Genomic DNA, 18,729 nt, shown 5'->3' with positions numbered 1-18,729 from the left:
GGCCCGGTGTTTGTGTCGGCCACTAGGGTCGCTAATCTTACTCACACAGCTACCTCATTGCGCCTCTTTTTTTCTTTGCGTCATGTGCTGTTTGGGGAGGGTTTTTTGGAAGGGCCATCCTGCGTGACACTGCAGTGCCACTCCTAGATGGGCCCGGTGTTTGTGTCGGCCACTAGGGTCGCTAATCTTACTCACACAGCTACCTCATTGCGCCTCTTTTTTTCTTTGCGTCATGTGCTGTTTGGGGAGGGTTTTTTGGAAGGGACATCCTGCGTGACACTGCAGTGCCACTCCTAGATGGGCCCGGTGTTTGTGTCGGCCACTAGGGTCGCTTATCTTACTCACACAGCGACCTCGGTGCAAATTTTAGGACTAAAAATAATATTGTGAGGTGTGAGGTATTCAGAATAGACTGAAAATGAGTGTAAATTATGGTTTTTGAGGTTAATAATACTTTGGGATCAAAATGACCCCCAAATTCTATGATTTAAGCAGTTTTTTAGTGTTTTTTGAAAAAAACACCCGAATCCAAAACACACCCGAATCCGACAAAAAAAATTCGGTGAGGTTTTGCCAAAACGCGTTCGAACCCAAAACACGGCCGCGGAACCGAACCCAAAACCAAAACACAAAACCCGAAAAATTTCAGGCGCTCATCTCTACATATAATATGTTAGCCTTGAGGAATACATGTGTCCCTATGTGTGATGCTCCATCGTATTTAAGGGCCACAAACTTACTCTCATAAAAAATTATTTATTTCGTAATGTTTGCTGCAGTAAACTTGCTGATTTGTCAGTAAATACACAGTTTGCCACATATATACATTATTATACACATTATTAGTTTTTGGGTTAAAAATTACATATTTTTTGGTTTCTGCATCATGTGTAACAATATTATTACTCATTTTTAACACACACAAACATGGCCCAACAATAATGACATTCAATTTGGCACTGAAATATCTAAATTCAATGACAACATATTAAAAGCTTTTTACGCAACTCAATTGTGTTATTCTTGTAATGTTGTATAGAGAAGAAATGTAAAAGAGTTAACAATCAAATTGTAATTTGTATTGGCTGCAGGATAGGAGAATGATTGGAATCTAGAAAGAGTAATGATTAGAAAAAAATCAAGTGGTCTGGTTCCTTCCTGCTAAACATATGGTGCCTGTCTGGCAATGATTGTGTGTGCAGGATAGGAGAATGAGTGAAATCTAGAACGAGTAATGATTAGAAAAAAATCAAGTGGTCTGGTTCCTTCCTGCTAAACATATGGTGCCTGCCTTGCAATGATTGTGTGTGCAGAATAGGAGAACGATTGGAATCTAGAAATAGTAATGATTAGAAAAAAATCAAGTGGTCTGGTTCCTTCCTGCTAACATGTATGTGCAGCTCTAACAACATTACCCTCCTCCAAAAAAAAAACAAAGATGGTAAAGAATAAATGTGCGTAAAAATTTCATGTTGTTGTTTGTACCACTTATAATTAATGATGTTGTATAAATTGTCAGGGAGCTAAGTATTATATACCGTATATTTTGCCAAACATACAATTACTAACTATTTTGATTTACTTATCAGAAATGTATAAATTAATTTTTTGTTTTTATTTTTTTGGGTGCCTGCTTGTCCTGCCCTTTTCCTTTAGCAATGTCATGTTGTCGTGCTCTGGTGGAGCGTCTTGTTGGTGATGAGACTGGCATGATATTTGGAGTAGTCGTACCAGAACTGCTGCTTATTTGCTGTTGGTACATGAATCTGAGTGTTTCAGTCAGGTTAGTGAGGGTGGCATTGAGTTCACGTGTAGCAGCATTTTGATTGTCTACAATTCACAATAAACTTTCATTTATCTTTTGATTGTTTTGAAAAATGTTCATATAACTTTGCTGTTGTCTGTGCTGTTCTTCCATTAGTCTGTGCTGTTCTTCCATTATGCGCTGTAAGTTGGCCATGACCTGTGTAATGTCGGTACGCATGAGTTCCATGGTATTGCCAATTCTCGAGGTTTGTTAATTTTGTCTACTCATATTTCTGGTTATTCTTCTGAGGTGACATGGTAGGCTTGCAAACATTTGTGTCTGCCTACGCAGGCAATCTTCATTAGTGGCCTGCTGTCTAGCCCAAATGGTCCAAAATACCTGATCAGGGCCTTGTGTTACTGGTGTTGTTGGGCTGTGTTGTGGTGGTGGTGTGCTTTGCTGTGGTGGTGTACTCACAGGTGCTGGGGGGCTGATTCCTTGGCTTAATGGCTGCATTTCTAAGATGATTGTCTCATCCATGTCACTGTGTTGCTGTTGTTGCGGAGGGATGCTGTTTCCAGGACTAGAAGCTGAAATGTTGAAAAAATCTCCGTTAGCTATCCATATGTTTGATAAATGAAAACAAATCACTACACAAGGAACACATGTCATTCATTGTTGCTTTCAGATATTCTGCCTAGCAACATCATCACTCTGAACTGAAATACATACATATGCCTGTTTGTGGCAAATGTGTCTGGTTACTTCATTGTGAAAGCAAACACTTTAGTTTTATTGTAGATCAGACATGCTCTACCATAAAAACACATTGTAATCCATAATGTGTTACCTTATAGCTTTTCTAAAACAAACATAGTAATGTTTTTATATGTATTTGGCAATGTGAGGTCAAACACACATGCGCAAATTTGTTAAACAACCTTACTATTTTCAAAAATTAAACATGAGTTTCTGTTTCAGCTTCTTACACACAATGTTCTACTGTATGTCTCAAGTGGACATACATATCTTTACTGGATGTGGACAAGGCCATTTTGCTTGGATTCCATTTCATGTTTTACTTACTTCGGTAAGTATATAAGTGTCACGATCCGGGTATCTGGACGCCATTTCTTACCTATCAGATGTCTCCTAAGGCTGGCTCAGCGCTCCAGGACCGGATCCCATCTGTTATCCTGATGTGCACATTCCGCATCCTCTCCTGTCTCTCTGGACGCAGTCACAGTAATGCCTTATACATCTGGCATGGCGTCTCCCGCGGCCTCCGCCGCCGTCCCTGAGCTTCTGCATTCAGAGTGGCGATTACGTCAGCCGCGGCCTCCGCTGTGTCCGCGTGGTCGGATGTGCATCTGTCAGCCTGGCGTCTCCTGTCTCCGGTGGCCGGCGCCGCCATTACTGTTTTCCAGACCACATGGATTACAATCCAAACTTCCCTCCAAGTGTCTGCATGGGCGCAGCCATCTTGGATTCTGTCAGCTGATCTTTCCTACCAATCCGTTGTCAGTATTATTAATTTGCATAATTGCCTAGCCAATGCCTTCCTTGCTGCAGGTATAAATAGGTTGTGCCTGAGCAAGGAAGGCGTCAGTGCTTTGGTTGTCAAACCTAGTTCCAGTTTGTCTCTCTCCTGTGATTGTCTTCCAGGTTCCAGCTCCTGTCTCCAGACTTCTGCTATAGAGACCCGCACCAGCATTCCATCTGCGGTGTAGCCTGACTCTCCGATCCATTCTGGACTCACCTGTTTCCAGCTACAACATCACCTGCTTCCAGCTCAGCTTCCAGCAGTGTACAGCTTCTCTTAAAGGGCCGGTGTCCTTTCTGCAGTTTACCACTCTCCACCGGTATTATTATTTCTCCGCTCTCAAATTCTACATTTCATCTATATTGCATCGCTCTCAAGCTTTATTTATTATTTAACTGGTTCCAGCCAGTATCCACTCCGTGCCAACACCTGTCTGGTTCTAACCAGTACCCACAGCAGCATTTTATCTACAGCAGTCCAGCTTTCCCTGGAACACCAGCTGGTACGACCCTGGGCTTTCCTCATTGCTACAGTTGAGCCTGGTAAGGACTTTCCAACTTGCAGATAATAAGAACTGTCTCATACCACCAGAGCTCTGTGGCCCCTGCCACCCTGTAGTACCCAGGAACTGTATTATTATTTCTCTGCTGATTTTTATGTTTCTTTTTACTGCTACTGTGATGCATGGAGTTTGTCATAAATAAATATCATTGACTTTTACTCAAGTTGTCGTGGTCACGCCTTCGGGCGGTTTCTCTTCATGTTACTTACATGTCCAGGGGTCTGATACAACCTCCCAGGTTAAGGTACATCTCAGCCCCTACAACTGAGGCTGCCTTCCGTCAGCTCAGGCCCTCAGTTGTGACAGTAAGCACTGACCAAATGAATCCAGCCGGAGACCAGGATCAAGCGGCCAGGCCGATGCAAGAACTGGCAGCCCGACTTGAACATCAGGAGGCTGCACAGGGCCACATCATCCGCTGTCTCCAGGATCTCTCTACTCGGCTGGATGGGATTCAGACAACTCTCCGTGGATCAGGCGCATCTGGGGCGTCAACCACAGTGACTCCAACTATAACCCCACCCACCTTACCCGTTTCTGCTCCACGTCTTCATCTTCCAACGCCAGCAAAATTTGACGGATCTCCAAGATTCTGCAGGGGATTTCTCAACCAGTGTGAGATTCAGTTTGAGCTACAACCTGGCAATTTTCCCAGTGACCGTACAAAAATTGCCTACATCATCTCTCTTCTCAGTGGCTCAGCCCTCGACTGGGCATCACCGTTATGGGAGAGGTCCGACACCCTGCTATCTTCTTACACTGCATTTGTGTCAACATTCAGGCGCATCTTCGACGAGCCAGGCCGGGTAACTTCAGCTTCGTCTGAGATTCTCCGTTTACGCCAGGGATCACGTACTGTAGGACAATATCTTATACAGTTCCAGATTCTGGCATCTGAACTGGCATGGAACGACGAGGCCCTGTATGCTGCATTCTGGCATGGTTTATCCGAGCGTATTAAAGATGAGTTAGCTACCAGAGACTTACCCTCCAAGTTAGATGAGCTAATCTCACTTTGTACGAAAGTTGACTTACGTTTTAGTGAGAGAGCAACTGAGCGTGGAAGATCATCTGCTCCAAAATCTTCAGCTCCTCCTCCTCGCCAACTGTCACCAACTAAAGATGAACCCATGCAAATTGGCCATTCCCGTTTAACTCCGGCTGAGCGCCGAAGACGTCTCTCTGAGTCTCTCTGTCTGTATTGTGCAGCTCCGTCTCACACTATTAATGCCTGTCCCAAACGTCCGGGAAACTCCAAATCCTAGCTCGCCAAGGAGAGGGCCGGCTAGGAGTAATGATCTCCTCTCCATCTCCTCAAGATTGTAATCTCCCAGTCTCGCTTCAAGTTGCTCAATGTTATCAGAACGTCATTGCCCTCCTGGATTCCGGAGCAGCTGGGAACTTTATTACCGAAGCCTATGTTAAACGGTGGTCCCTACCCACCGAGAGACTTCCTTCCTCCTTTTCCTTAACCGCCGTGGATGGCAGTAAAATTTTTGATACAGTTATTGCTCTAAGGACTCTACCAGTTTGTCTGAGAGTGGGAGTTCTTCATTCCGAACTTATTTCACTTTTAGTGATTCCAAGAGCCACACATCCTGTGGTCCTGGGCCTTCCATGGCTCCGTCTTCACAATCCTACAATTGATTGGACGACTACGCAAATTCTGGCATGGGGTCCCTCCTGTGCTGAGACATGTTTGTTTAAAGTGTTGCCTGTCTGTTCTTCCTCCCCCAGGTCGTCTGATGTTCCACCTCCTCCATATCAAGATTTCACGGATGTGTTCAGTAAAGCTTCTGCTGATATCCTTCCTCCTCATAGAGAATGGGACTGCCCGATTGATCTCGTTCCAGGGAAGGTTCCACCTCGAGGCCGAACTTATCCGTTGTCTCTGCCTGAGACGCATTCTATGGAGGAATACATTAAAGAGAACCTAGCAAAGGGGATCATTCGACCTTCTTCTTCTCCAGCCGGCGCAGGCTTCTTTTTTGTAAAAAAAGAAAGATGGTGGTCTGCGGCCGTGCATCGACTACAGAGGTTTGAACGACATTACCATCAAGAACCGCTATCCTTTACCCCTGATTACTGAGCTCTTTGACAGAGTTAGCGGAGCTACCATCTTTACAAAGCTGGACTTGAGAGGTGCATACAATCTCATCCGGATCCGTGAGGGTGACGAGTGGAAGACCGCATTTAACACCCGTGACGGACATTATGAGTACTTCGTCATGCCCTTCGGATTGAGCAATGCTCCAGCTGTCTTCCAGCATTTCGTCAATGAGATTTTCAGAGACATTCTATACCGTCATGTCGTGGTCTATCTAGATGATATCCTCATTGTTGCCAACAATATAGAGGAACATCGTTTTTGGGTAAAGGAGGTTCTGTCCCGTCTCCGTGTCAATCATCTCTATTGCAAATTAGAGAAATGCGTCTTTGAAGTCAAGTCCATTCCGTTTCTAGGGTACATTATGTCCGGTTCCGGACTAGAGATGGATCCTGAGAAACTACAAGCAATCCAGAATTGGCCGGTACCCTTAACCCTCAAAGGGGTCCAGAGGTTCTTAGGGTTCGCCAATTATTACCGAAAGTTTATACGAGACTTTTCCACCATTGTGGCGCCTAATACTGCTTTCACCAAGAAGGGTGCTAACCCGTCCAAGTGGTCTGAAGAAGCCATGCAAGCTTTTCATCTTTTAAAACAGAGGTTCATCTCTGCGCCTGTCCTGAAACAGCCTGACATCGACTCTCCTTTCATCTTAGAGGTGGATGCCTCCTCCGTTGGAGTAGGAGCGGTGTTATCTCAGAGGGCTAAAGATGGCCATTTACATCCTTGCAGTTTCTTCTCACGGAAGTTCTCCCCAGCGGAGCGCAACTATGCCATTGGCGACCAGGAGTTGCTAGCCATCAAGCTCGCTCTAGAGGAGTGGAGATATCTGTTGGAGGGAGCTTCTCATTCAATCACCATCCTTACAGACCACAAGAACCTTCTATATCTGAAAGGCGCACAATGTCTCAACCCTCGTCAGGCCAGATGGGCACTTTTCTTTTCCAGGTTCGACTTTAAACTCCAGTTCTGTCCGGGCTCTCAGAATCGCAAGGCCGATGCCCTTTCCCGCTCATGGGAGCAAGAAAATTAGTCAGAGTCTTCAGACAAGCATCCTATTATAAATCCGTTGGCATTCTCCACGGTAGGGATGGACTCTACACCCCCATCAGGGAAAAGTTTTGTGAAGCCGACACAAAGGAAGAAGCTCATGCATTGGGCCCATGCTTCCCGCTTTGCCGGACATACAGGTATCCAAAAAACCCTGGAGTTTATCTCTAGGTCCTATTGGTGGCCAACTCTGAAAAAGGACGTTTTGGAGTTTATTGCATCTTGCCCAAAGTGTGCTCAACATAAAGTATCCCGCCAGTTGCCTGCGGGGCAACTGGTTCCACTATCTGTTCCCCGTCGACCATGGACCCATTTGTCGATGGATTTTATTACAGATTTGCCCATGTGCAACAAGTTTAATACCATCTGGGTGGTAGTTGACCGGTTCACCAAGATGGCACACTTCATTCCTTTTAACCGTCTTCCGTCAGCTTCCAAGTTGGCTCAAGTATTCATACAAGAGATCTTTCGACTCCACGGTCTTCCAGAAGAAATTATCTCAGATCGAGGAGTTCAATTCACAGCCAAATTCTGGCGAAGTTTATGTCAAGTCCTCCAAGTCAAGCTAAAGTTTTCCACGGCTTACCATCCTCAGACCAATGGTCAAACTGAGAGGGTGAATCAGGACTTGGAGTCCTTCCTCCGCATCTATGTGTCCTCCTCTCAAGATGACTGGGTTCAATTACTTCCCTGGGCCGAGTTCTGTCATAACAACCAGTATCATTCTTCATCTTCTTCAACACCATTCTTCACCAACTTTGGATTCCACCCTAAAGTCCCTGAGTTCCAACCGCTTCCAGCAACTTCTGTTCCCGCAGTGGATATCACCTTGCATCAGTTTGCCAATATCTGGAAGAGCGTACGATCAGCTCTGCTCAAGGCATCGTTCAGGTACAAGAAGTTTGCGGATAAGAAGCGTCGAGCAGTTCCTGCTCTCAAGGTGGGTGATCGGGTATGATTATCCACGAAGAATTTGAGGTTAAGAGTTCCCAGTATGAAGTTTGCACCTCGCTACATCGGTCCTTTTAAAATTGATCAAGTCATCAATCCTGTTGCTTACAGACTCCAGTTGCCTCCCTTCTTAAAAATACCCAGGACATTCCATGTTTCCCTGTTAAAACCGCTAATCTTGAATCGGTTTCATTCCTCACTTCCTCCAACTCCGAAAGTCCAAACTCAACGAGGCGTTGAGTATGAAGTAGCCAAGATCCTGGACTCACGTCACCGTTACGGTCAACTTCAGTATCTTATTGACTGGAAGGGTTATGGCCCTGAGGAACGTTCATGGACCAATGCTTCTGATGTCCATGCTCCTGCCTTGGTCCGGAGATTCCATTCCAAGTTTCCTCAAAAGCCAAAGAAGTGTCCTGGGGCCACTCCTAAAGGGGGGGTGCTGTCACGATCCGGGTATCTGGACGCCATTTCTTACCTATCAGATGTCTCCTAAGGCTGGCTCAGCGCTCCAGGACCGGATCCCATCTGTTATCCTGATGTGTACATTCCCGCATCCTCTCCTGTCTCTCTGGACGCAGTCACAGTAACGCCTTATACATCTGGCATGGCGTCTCTCGCGGCCTCCGCCGCCGTCCCTGAGCTTCTGCATTCAGAGTGGCGATTACGTCAGCCGCGGCCTCCGCTGTGTCCGCGTGGTCGGATGTGCATCTGTCAGCCTGGCGTCTCCTGTCTCCGGTGGCCGGCGCCGCCATTACTGTTTTCCAGACCACATGGATTACAATCCAAACTTCCCTCAAAGTGTCTGCATGGGCGCAGCCATCTTGGATTCTGTCAGCTGATCTTTCCTACCAATCCGTTGTCAGTATTATTAATTTGCATAATTGCCTAGCCAATGCCTTCCTTGCTGCAGGTATAAATAGGTTGTGCCTGAGCAAGGAAGGCGTCAGTGCTTTGGTTGTCAAACCTAGTTCCAGTTTGTCTCTCTCCTGTGATTGTCTTCCAGGTTCCAGCTCCTGTCTCCAGACTTCTGCTATAGAGACCCGCACCAGCGTTCCATCTGCGGTGTAGCCTGACTCTCCGATCCATTCTGGACTCACCTGTTTCCAGCTACAACATCACCTGCTTCCAGCTCAGCTTCCAGCAGTGTACAGCTTCTCTTAAAGGGCCGGTGTCCTTTCTGCAGTTTACCACTCTCCACCGGTATTATTATTTCTCCGCTCTCAAATTCTACATTTCATCTATATTGCATCGCTCTCAAGCTTTATTTATTATTTAACTGGATCCAGCCAGTATCCACTCCGTGCCAACACCTGTCTGGTTCTAACCAGTACCCACAGCAGCATTTTATCTACAGCAGTCCAGCTTTCCCTGGAACACCAGCTGGTACGACCCTGGGCTTTCCTCATTGCTACAGTTGAGCCTGGTAAGGACTTTCCAACTTGCAGATAATAAGAACTGTCTCATACCACCAGAGCTCTGTGGCCCCTGCCACCCTGTGGTACCCAGGAACTGTATTATTATTTCTCTGCTGATTTTTATGTTTCTTTTTACTGCTACTGTGATGCATGGAGTTTGTCATAAATAAATATCATTGACTTTTACTCAAGTTGTCGTGGTCACGCCTTCGGGCGGTTTCTCTTCATGTTACTTACATGTCCAGGGGTCTGATACAACCTCCCAGGTTCTGGTACATCTCAGCCCCTACAACTGAGGCTGCCTTCCGTCAGCTCAGGCCCTCAGTTGTGACAATAAGATTTTGATTTTGATGTGTTTTGACTTAATGCAGTTAAGAAAAAGTTTGATCACGATCTGAAATTGTTTACATTTATTTCAGTTTGATACTCACAATCAAGATGAGGGGAGTGTGGTTGACGTCTTGGAGGTGTGTCCAAAATTTGGAGTGGGGGGACCGAACATACTGTCGATAATCTTCGTGGCGGGGTAGCCTGCTGTGGTTGGCCCTGGACATCAGACCTTGCTTTCTTTGCTGCCACAGGTTTTTTGTGGTGGTGTCCTGCAGAAGTCCCACTTCTGCTGCTCCAGACTTCTTTTGATGGACCTATTATTGAAAGTGAAATTTTGTTATGGCCATTCCTTTACAAACATACCCTATACTACAATGGACACTTTACCTGCTTCCGCAGCGTCATCATCATCAGATGTGATGGGAGTTACTGTAGGACAAGTAGTACAGCTTTTTTCTAACACTGTAAAAATAAAATAAAAAATCATGGATTCATGCTATTGTTGATACATCCACCCATTATGCTTATAAATATTTTTATTCTTAAAGAAATGCTTGCTTTATTTTTAACAAAAACATAAGGACCGGAAACCAAAAAACCACTACATAAAACAATAAACATTGTCCAATAGCCATATGCACTATGGAAAGTGCAACACAGGAAAACATGTACAGGACACTGACATAGGACACAAGTAAAAATACATACATTAACAACCAAAAACACACACATCTTCATTTTGTAATGAAAGGAAAAATATTACAGATGCAATATAGAAATTGCTCTGTGATGTGGCACTCCAAACACACATTACCACTGTATGAGCCAAACAAAAACAAAACACAAATTAAAAAATTACACTGCAGTGTTGTGTCAGGGTACAAATACAAACTCAAAATGAACAAACAAATGGTGGATTTTTTAAACAATATATTACATTCAGTAATAATGACATTACACATGTAAGTGGTTTCCAAACCACTTTCCACTACTCCAGCCTCTAACATGCCAACCACTGTTTTGGAAACATTGCACATGGATAACCTAAATATAAAACATAGTCCAAATTAAATAATTAAAAATGTCCAAAAGGAAAACATTATTGCTGGACAATTCAATGACACACCAAGTCTAAACTACACATGGAAAATATACCGGAAAAAAACACATGACATACAATAAAGTAAGATGTTACATTGGCTTTTGTAGAAAACATTACCAAAAACAAGGTATTTGCTGACACACACTTGAAGATGGGAGAAATATGCAATGTCACATGACACACATTTGAACAAAAAAAAAATGTCATAGAATGTTAATGCAAATACACATGCTCACCATTCTTCCTGGGCCTATCTGAATCCCGGACATGGGTTGCAGAGACTACTTCAGGAGGTATTACACTCCGCATGGGCTCCTCATACTCCAGATATCTTGCAATATAGGGCTGGCCACCACCGGTTTTTCGAGCCGACTTCGCCTCCTTGGCCATTTTGGACTTGACACGTCGCTTTATGTCATAGTACCATTTGTGGCACGTGTCCTCCGTCCGCTTGACCACCCCCTCACTATTGACAGCAGCAACAACTTTCGCCCACAACACCGTCTTCTTCCGTGTTGGCACCTTGGTGGACTCAGGGCTAAATAGCTGTCGCTGATACTTCATCGGCTCCCGCACCAATGCCACATTTTCAGCATAACTAAACTTGACATTCCGCCCAGTCTTAGTAGTGGTGCGTGGCTGCCTGTCACTATCACTGTCACTTGAGGCTGCTGCAGCAACCTCACCCACCTCCTCCACCTCACTAACCTCACTCACACTCACCTCCTCCACCTGACCGACCTCCTCCCCATCACTCACACCCTCCACATATTTGTGTGTCTAAACACTTAACACAGAAAAATCAAAAGACAAACATCACACTCCTCCACTACCACTGCACAAATCACACACACACACACACACACACACACACACACACACACACACACACACACACACACACACAAACAAACAGTGACAAGGGACTATAAAGAAAAAAAACTTGGACCAAAAATGAGACAAAACCACAAAAAACAAGACTACAAGAATGTCAAGACTACTTTCAAACACAATACTACACTCAGAAATCGCCCCAAAAACTCCTCACCAAACCAACTACTCACCAACCTCCACAGCACAACCTCCCTTCTCACCACTAACTAAACCCACGAGGTGCGGACAGTTTGGGGCGTATTTATATGGTTGCGCACAGACACTCCTACCATCTGAAACACAACCAATCATGAACGGGGATGAAAAACGAAACTAAAAGTGAAAATGCGGCCGCGGGAAAAAAACAAACCCTGCCGCGTTTAACTTAGAAAAAAAACCAGCAAAAAAAAAACAAAAACGCGTACGCAAACGACAATGACGGCCGTAAATGTGCCAAAAAAAACGACTGGCATCGACATCGGAAAACACGAAAACCATAAAGTCGACTGCTTCGTAACTTGGCGTATATAGTTTCAAAAAGTTGCATGAAAATGCACCCGATACAAGACGGGTTTAAACACAACACAAACCGACACAAACACGAATATTAGTAAATATTGCCCGTGGACTGCAAAAATAAATGATGGAAATCATATTGAAAAGCACATCTGTCAGCTTACTTCTGGTTTCTGGTAACGCACCTCTTGTAGGCGCGGGACCTGCAAAAAATGGAGGATGTGACTACAAAGGAGGGGAGTGTTCTTATATTATTGAGGGTACATAAACAGGCCCTGGGAGCTCTGCTACCATGCTTCTGATGAAGGACCTGGTGTTCCAAAGCATGTTAAGCAGGTGATGCTATATCTGACCCCTTGATGGATTGACAGCATGGACATTACCCTTTGTGATCCTTTGGTGTCTGGGATCATTTTCTCGCATGTCCATTACCAACTGGTTGGGTAGACTTGTTTTATGGGGAAGCAAGCTGTCTTCGTGGGGACACCACAAATGTAGTTAATACAGTATGCTATGTTTTTATGTATAAAATGTGGGTGTAATGTGTGAATACATTTGTTAACCCCTTTTAAAAGGTGTTGCACTATTTGCTATCTCTGCTTACATTTGAGATTTCAATAACGTGTGGGTAAAGTGGAAACACTAATTATTTACACTTAATCAATCAGGATTGAGAGCCTTATAAAGAGGAAAAGGTTTATCCCATTTGGACTGGACTGGTATAACCATCTACTATAATCTAATATTAGAGTAAGAAACTTATTCAGGAGTTTTATGTATTATATGTAAACAAACATCAGCGCCATTCTGAGGTCACTATCTTTTCTAATACATTATTATATGTACATTATGTATATTACATTGACGAGGCTGATCAGGTGCAGACAAGGTGGTACATGAACAGGATCAGCATTTAGAATTGAAATTGTCATATCAATAGATGAAGCAAATCAAGTCAAGAACAGATGCTTTGAAAAATCTGGATAAAGTGGTCTTGCTTGACCGCATGCTTTTCCTCTCAGTCCTATAGGTGTTGAATAGCCAGAATGTGAAATCTATGTCACAAACTGTGGGAGAACTTGTACCTTAAAACTACTGTGCTAACAGTGACTTAAGCTGTAGAGTCTGATGTGTGACTGGTCTTTTCCCGGGATCAGCAGCACTTCCAGTACAACAAGAGAGGAGAAAAGGTGTAGGCTACATTTAGGAAACATCAGGACTTGTATTACAAAGAAGCCTTTATAATGTTAAATTATATACCAACTCTGTACTTAGTGAGAAGAGTCCTTGCTATACCTTACTCCTCCCATCAGCTGGTACAAACTTCAACTGCAGTGTCATCTTCTGCCATAAACCCATGCACTTTGGTGGAAATCTACATGCGCTACAGCAAAACTTTACACATTGGGCTTTTTTGTGCTTTGTCAACATCCTTCATCTTCACCTTGGGTGTGATTATTCTTCACATCTTCACCTTGGGTCTGATTCAGATCGGTTGCAATGCTGGTGCAGCAACAGTCCTTTTCAGTGGCATTACTGCAAGGCATCACAAGTGTATCAGCCGCCCACAAATGAACAGAGATACCCACTAAACCATCGCAGCATACTCAGCAACTGGGTACTCCATAGCAAATGCGGCACAGATGCGAGAACATTAACTCCATGAATGCCTCCATGGCCATGCAGAATGGCCATAGGAGCTTCGACACTGGCGCCATGTTCTATGCAGGCACACCCCTTTAGCTCCCCAAAATAGCCTCTTCCTTTCAATCACTCTGAAACGGAATCCTCACTGCAAGCCGCATTGCAAGGATATGCACTTGTGCATCAGTCTATTCATAATTGCTCAATTGCACCACCATCAAACTTGAGTCAGCATCTGAATCAGAGGCCTTACTTAGCTAAACAAAAAAGCAAGCAACTGGACAAAACCATGTTGCACTGCAGGTGGGGCAGATGTAACATGTGCAGAGAGATTTGGATTAGGGTGAGATGTGTTCAAACTGAAATCTAAATTGCAGTGTAAAAATTAAGCAGCCAGTATTTACCATGCACAGAAACAATATAACCCACCCAAATCTATCTCTCTCTGCACATTACATCTGGCCCAACTGCAGTGCAACATGGTTTTGCCCAGTTGCTTACTTTTTTGGTTTGCTAAGTGCTAACAAACGTGAATAACCCCCCAGGTCCATAATTATATTGAACCAAGATAATGTGAAGTCCATTACGTTTTCCATAATGTTACCTCTTAGTGAAGAGATGATGTCATCTCATACACACAAAATTGTAAAGGTGGATCATATTGATCAGCCCCCACTGCAATCAGTAGTCTCAACGTTATGAAAACTCTGACATTTTACCACAGGTTTTCATTTTATATACAGGGTGACGAGAGAAAACAAGGCTTTTCTCATGCTAAATTGCTGAAGTAAAGACAGTTTTAGGTTATCTAAGTAAAGCCTTTAATCTTACATTTACCTTTGGTGCTATCACTTGTCCTGTATTTAGCAGCTATCGACGTTATTTTCGGTCCTGTTTTCCTCGCACTAGTTCTTCAGCCCTTCTATATTTAGTCCAGAAATCCTACTAACCTAATTAGCATCAGTTATCAGCCAACATTTCCTGCCCTTTGTAAATGAGCACTGTGAAATGTGTGCTCTGTATGACACAAGTGCTGATATGATCTCCACCTCTCTGAGCTTTTACATTTCTCTAAAACCCTGTTGGTTTGCACTGAAACCTGACTCAGTGTCTATAGCACTGCCTCTCCAACTGCCCCATCCTGCAGATCACCAACTGCAATACTGCCTTTCCATCTGCCCTATCGTACAGCTCCAGCATCTCGTCCATCGGTAAATCATACTGAACCCAGCTCATATACCCCTTTCACACCGCAGCTTGTACCCGGTATTTTGCCATTTTAACTGGCTTCCTAAACGGGTCAAGCTGCGATGTGAAAGGGTCCCCTTCAATTTACCGTTTTCAAAATACCTGTATTTTGAAACGGTAAAAAAGAAGGGTCCTACCCGTTTCAGTCCCATTTCACTGTGCAGTGTGAAAGGGTCTGAAACGGTATTTGCAAGCCCCAGCAGGTCATAGGCTGTCATGTCAGCAGCCACAACCAGGAAACAGCTTGGAAAACACAGGAGACACATATGAGAGTGGCTTTATAAACGTTTAGACTGCAAAGCCATTATAAAATGTCTAATTGGAGTGATGAAGAGTAGAGATGAGCGGGTTCGGTTTCTCTGAATCCGAACCCGCCAGAACTTCATGTTTTTTTTCACGGGTCCGAGCGACTCGGATCTTCCCGCCTTGCTCGGTTAACCCGAGCGCGCCCGAACGTCATCATGACGCTGTCGGATTCTCGCGAGGCTCGGATTCTATCGCGAGACTCGGATTCTATATAAGGAGCCGCGCGTCGCCGCCATTTTCACACGTGCATTGAGATTGATAGGGAGAGGACGTGGCTGGCGTCCTCTCCGTTTAGACACTTGATTTACTAATTTTGGGGAGCATTAGGAGTACTCAGTAGTGTACAGTGCAGAGTTTTGCTGATAGTGACCAGTGACCACCACTTTTATTTATAATCCGTTCTCTGCCTGAAAAAAGCGATACACAGCACACAGTGACTCAGTCACATACCATATCTGTGTGCACTGCTCAGGCTCAGGCCAGTGTGCTGCATCATCTATTATCTATATATAATATTATATATCTGTCTGACTGCTCAGCTCACACAGCTTATAATTGTGGGGGAGACTGGGGAGCACTACTGCAGTGCCAGTTATAGGTTATAGCAGGAGCCAGGAGTACATAATATATTATATAGTGAGTGACCACCAGACACACAGTGCAGTTTATTTAATATATCCGTTCTCTGCCTGAAAAAAGCGATACACACAGTGACTCAGTCAGTCACATACCATATCTGTGTGCACTGCTCAGGCTCAGGCCAGTGTGCTGCATCATCTATATATATTATATATCTGTCTGACTGCTCAGCTCACACAGCTTATAATTGTGGGGGAGACTGGGGAGCACTACTGCAGTGCCAGTTATAGGTTATAGCAGGAGCCAGGAGTACATAATATTATATTAAAATTAAACAGTGCACACTTTTGCTGCAGGAGTGCCACTGCCAGTGTGACTAGTGACCAGTGACCTGACCACCAGTATATAATATTAGTAGTATACTATCTCTTTATCAACCAGTCTATATATTAGCAGCAGACACAGTACAGTGCGGTAGTTCACGGCTGTGGCTACCTCTGTGTCGGCACTCGGCAGCCCGTCCATAATTGTATATACCACCTAACCGTGGTTTTTTTTTCTTTCTTTATACATACATACTAGTTACGAGTATACTATCTCTTTATCAACCAGTCTATATATTAGCAGCAGACACAGTACAGTGCGGTAGTTCACGGCTGTGGCTACCTCTGTGTCGGCACTCGGCAGCCCGTCCATAATTGTATATACCACCTAACCGTGGTTTTTTTTTCTTTCTTTATACATACATACTAGTTACGAGTATACTATCTCTTTATCAACCAGTCTATATTAGCAGCAGACACAGTACAGTGCGGTAGTTCACGGCTGTGGCTACCTCTGTGTCGGCACTCGGCAGCCCGTCCATAATTGTATATACCACCTAACCGTGGTTTTTTTTTCTTTCTTTATACATACATACTAGTTACGAGTATACTATCTCTTTATCAACCAGTCTATATATTAGCAGCAGACACAGTACAGTGCGGTAGTTCACGGCTGTGGCTACCTCTGTGTCGGCACTCGGCAGCCCGTCCATAATTGTATATACCACCTAACCGTGGTTTTTTTTTCTTTCTTTATACATACATACTAGTTACGAGTATACTATCTCTTTATCAACCAGTCTATATTAGCAGCAGACACAGTACAGTGCGGTAGTTCACGGCTGTGGCTACCTCTGTGTCGGCACTCGGCAGCCCGTCCATAATTGTATATACCACCTAACCGTGGTTTTTTTTTTCTTTCTTTATACATACATACTAGTTACGAGTATACTATCTCTTTATCAACCAGTCTATATTAGCAGCAGACACAGTACAGTGCGGTAGTTCACGGCTGTGGCTACCTCTGTGTCGGCACTCGGCAGCCCGTCCATAATTGTATATACCACCTAACCGTGGTTTTTTTTTCTTTCTTTATACATACATACTAGTTACGAGTATACTATCTCTTTATCAACCAGTCTATATATTAGCAGCAGACACAGTACAGTGCGGTAGTTCACGGCTGTGGCTACCTCTGTGTCGGCACTCGGCAGCCCGTCCATAATTGTATATACCACCTAACCGTGGTTTTTTTTTCTTTCTTTATACATACATACTAGTTACGAGTATACTATCTCTTTATCAACCAGTCTATATTAGCAGCAGACACAGTACAGTGCGGTAGTTCACGGCTGTGGCTACCTCTGTGTCGGCACTCGGCAGCCCGTCCATAATTGTATATACCACCTAACCGTGTTTTTTTTTTCTTTCTTTATACATACATACTAGTTACGAGTATACTATCTCTTTATCAACCAGTCTATATATTAGCAGCAGACACAGTACAGTGCGGTAGTTCACGGCTGTGGCTACCTCTGTGTCGGCACTCGGCAGCCCGTCCATAATTGTATATACCACCTAACCGTGTTTTTTTTTTCTTTCTTTATACATACATACATACTAGTTACGAGTATACTATCTCTTTATCAACCAGTCTATATATTAGCAGCAGACACAGTACAGTGCGGTAGTTCACGGCTGTGGCTACCTCTGTGTCGGCACTCGGCAGCCCGTCCATAATTGTATATTCCACCTAACCGTGGTTTTTTTTTCTTTCTTTATACATACATACTAGTTACGAGTATACTATCTCTTTATCAACCAGTCTATATATTAGCAGCAGACACAGTACAGTGCGGTAGTTCACGGCTGTGGCTACCTCTGTGTCGGCACTCGGCAGCCCGTCCATAATTGTATATACCACCTAACCGTGGTTTTTTTTTCTTTCTTTATACATACATACTAGTTACGAGTATACTATCTCTTTATCAACCAGTCTATATATTAGCAGCAGACACAGTACAGTGCGGTAGTTCACGGCTGTGGCTACCTCTGTGTCGGCACTCGGCAGCCCGTCCATAATTGTATATACCACCTAACCGTGTTTTTTCTTTCTTTCTTTATACATACATACTAGTTACGAGTATACTATCTCTTTATCAACCAGTCTATATATTAGCAGCAGACACAGTACAGTGCGGTAGTTCACGGCTGTGGCTACCTCTGTGTCGGCACTCGGCAGCCCGTCCATAATTGTATATACCACCTAACCGTGGTTTTTTTTTCTTTCTTTATACATACATACTAGTTACGAGTATACTATCTCTTTATCAACCAGTCTATATATTAGCAGCAGACACAGTACAGTGCGGTAGTTCACGGCTGTGGCTACCTCTGTGTCGGCACTCGGCAGCCCGTCCATAATTGTAT

At 44.0% G+C, this 18,729-nt stretch overlaps 1 long non-coding RNA gene across 1 annotated transcript in view; it reads right to left on the bottom strand.

Annotated features, from left to right (window-relative positions):
- The window catches only part of LOC134956902 (uncharacterized), a 35,130-nt gene extending 20,282 nt beyond the window's left edge, over positions 1-14,848 (bottom strand). The window contains exon 1 of the long non-coding RNA XR_010186277.1: positions 14,681-14,848. This is a non-coding gene — a long non-coding RNA (uncharacterized LOC134956902). The remainder of the gene's footprint in view (positions 1-14,680) is intronic.
- Positions 14,849-18,729: the final 3,881 nt, after the last annotated feature.

Source organism: Pseudophryne corroboree, chromosome 9, assembly GCF_028390025.1.
Source record: "Pseudophryne corroboree isolate aPseCor3 chromosome 9, aPseCor3.hap2, whole genome shotgun sequence".
NCBI classification, from domain to species: Eukaryota; Metazoa; Chordata; class Amphibia; order Anura; family Myobatrachidae; genus Pseudophryne; species Pseudophryne corroboree.
Note: the sequence above shows the minus strand (reverse complement) of the source record. Positions and strands in the feature narration are given on the sequence as shown.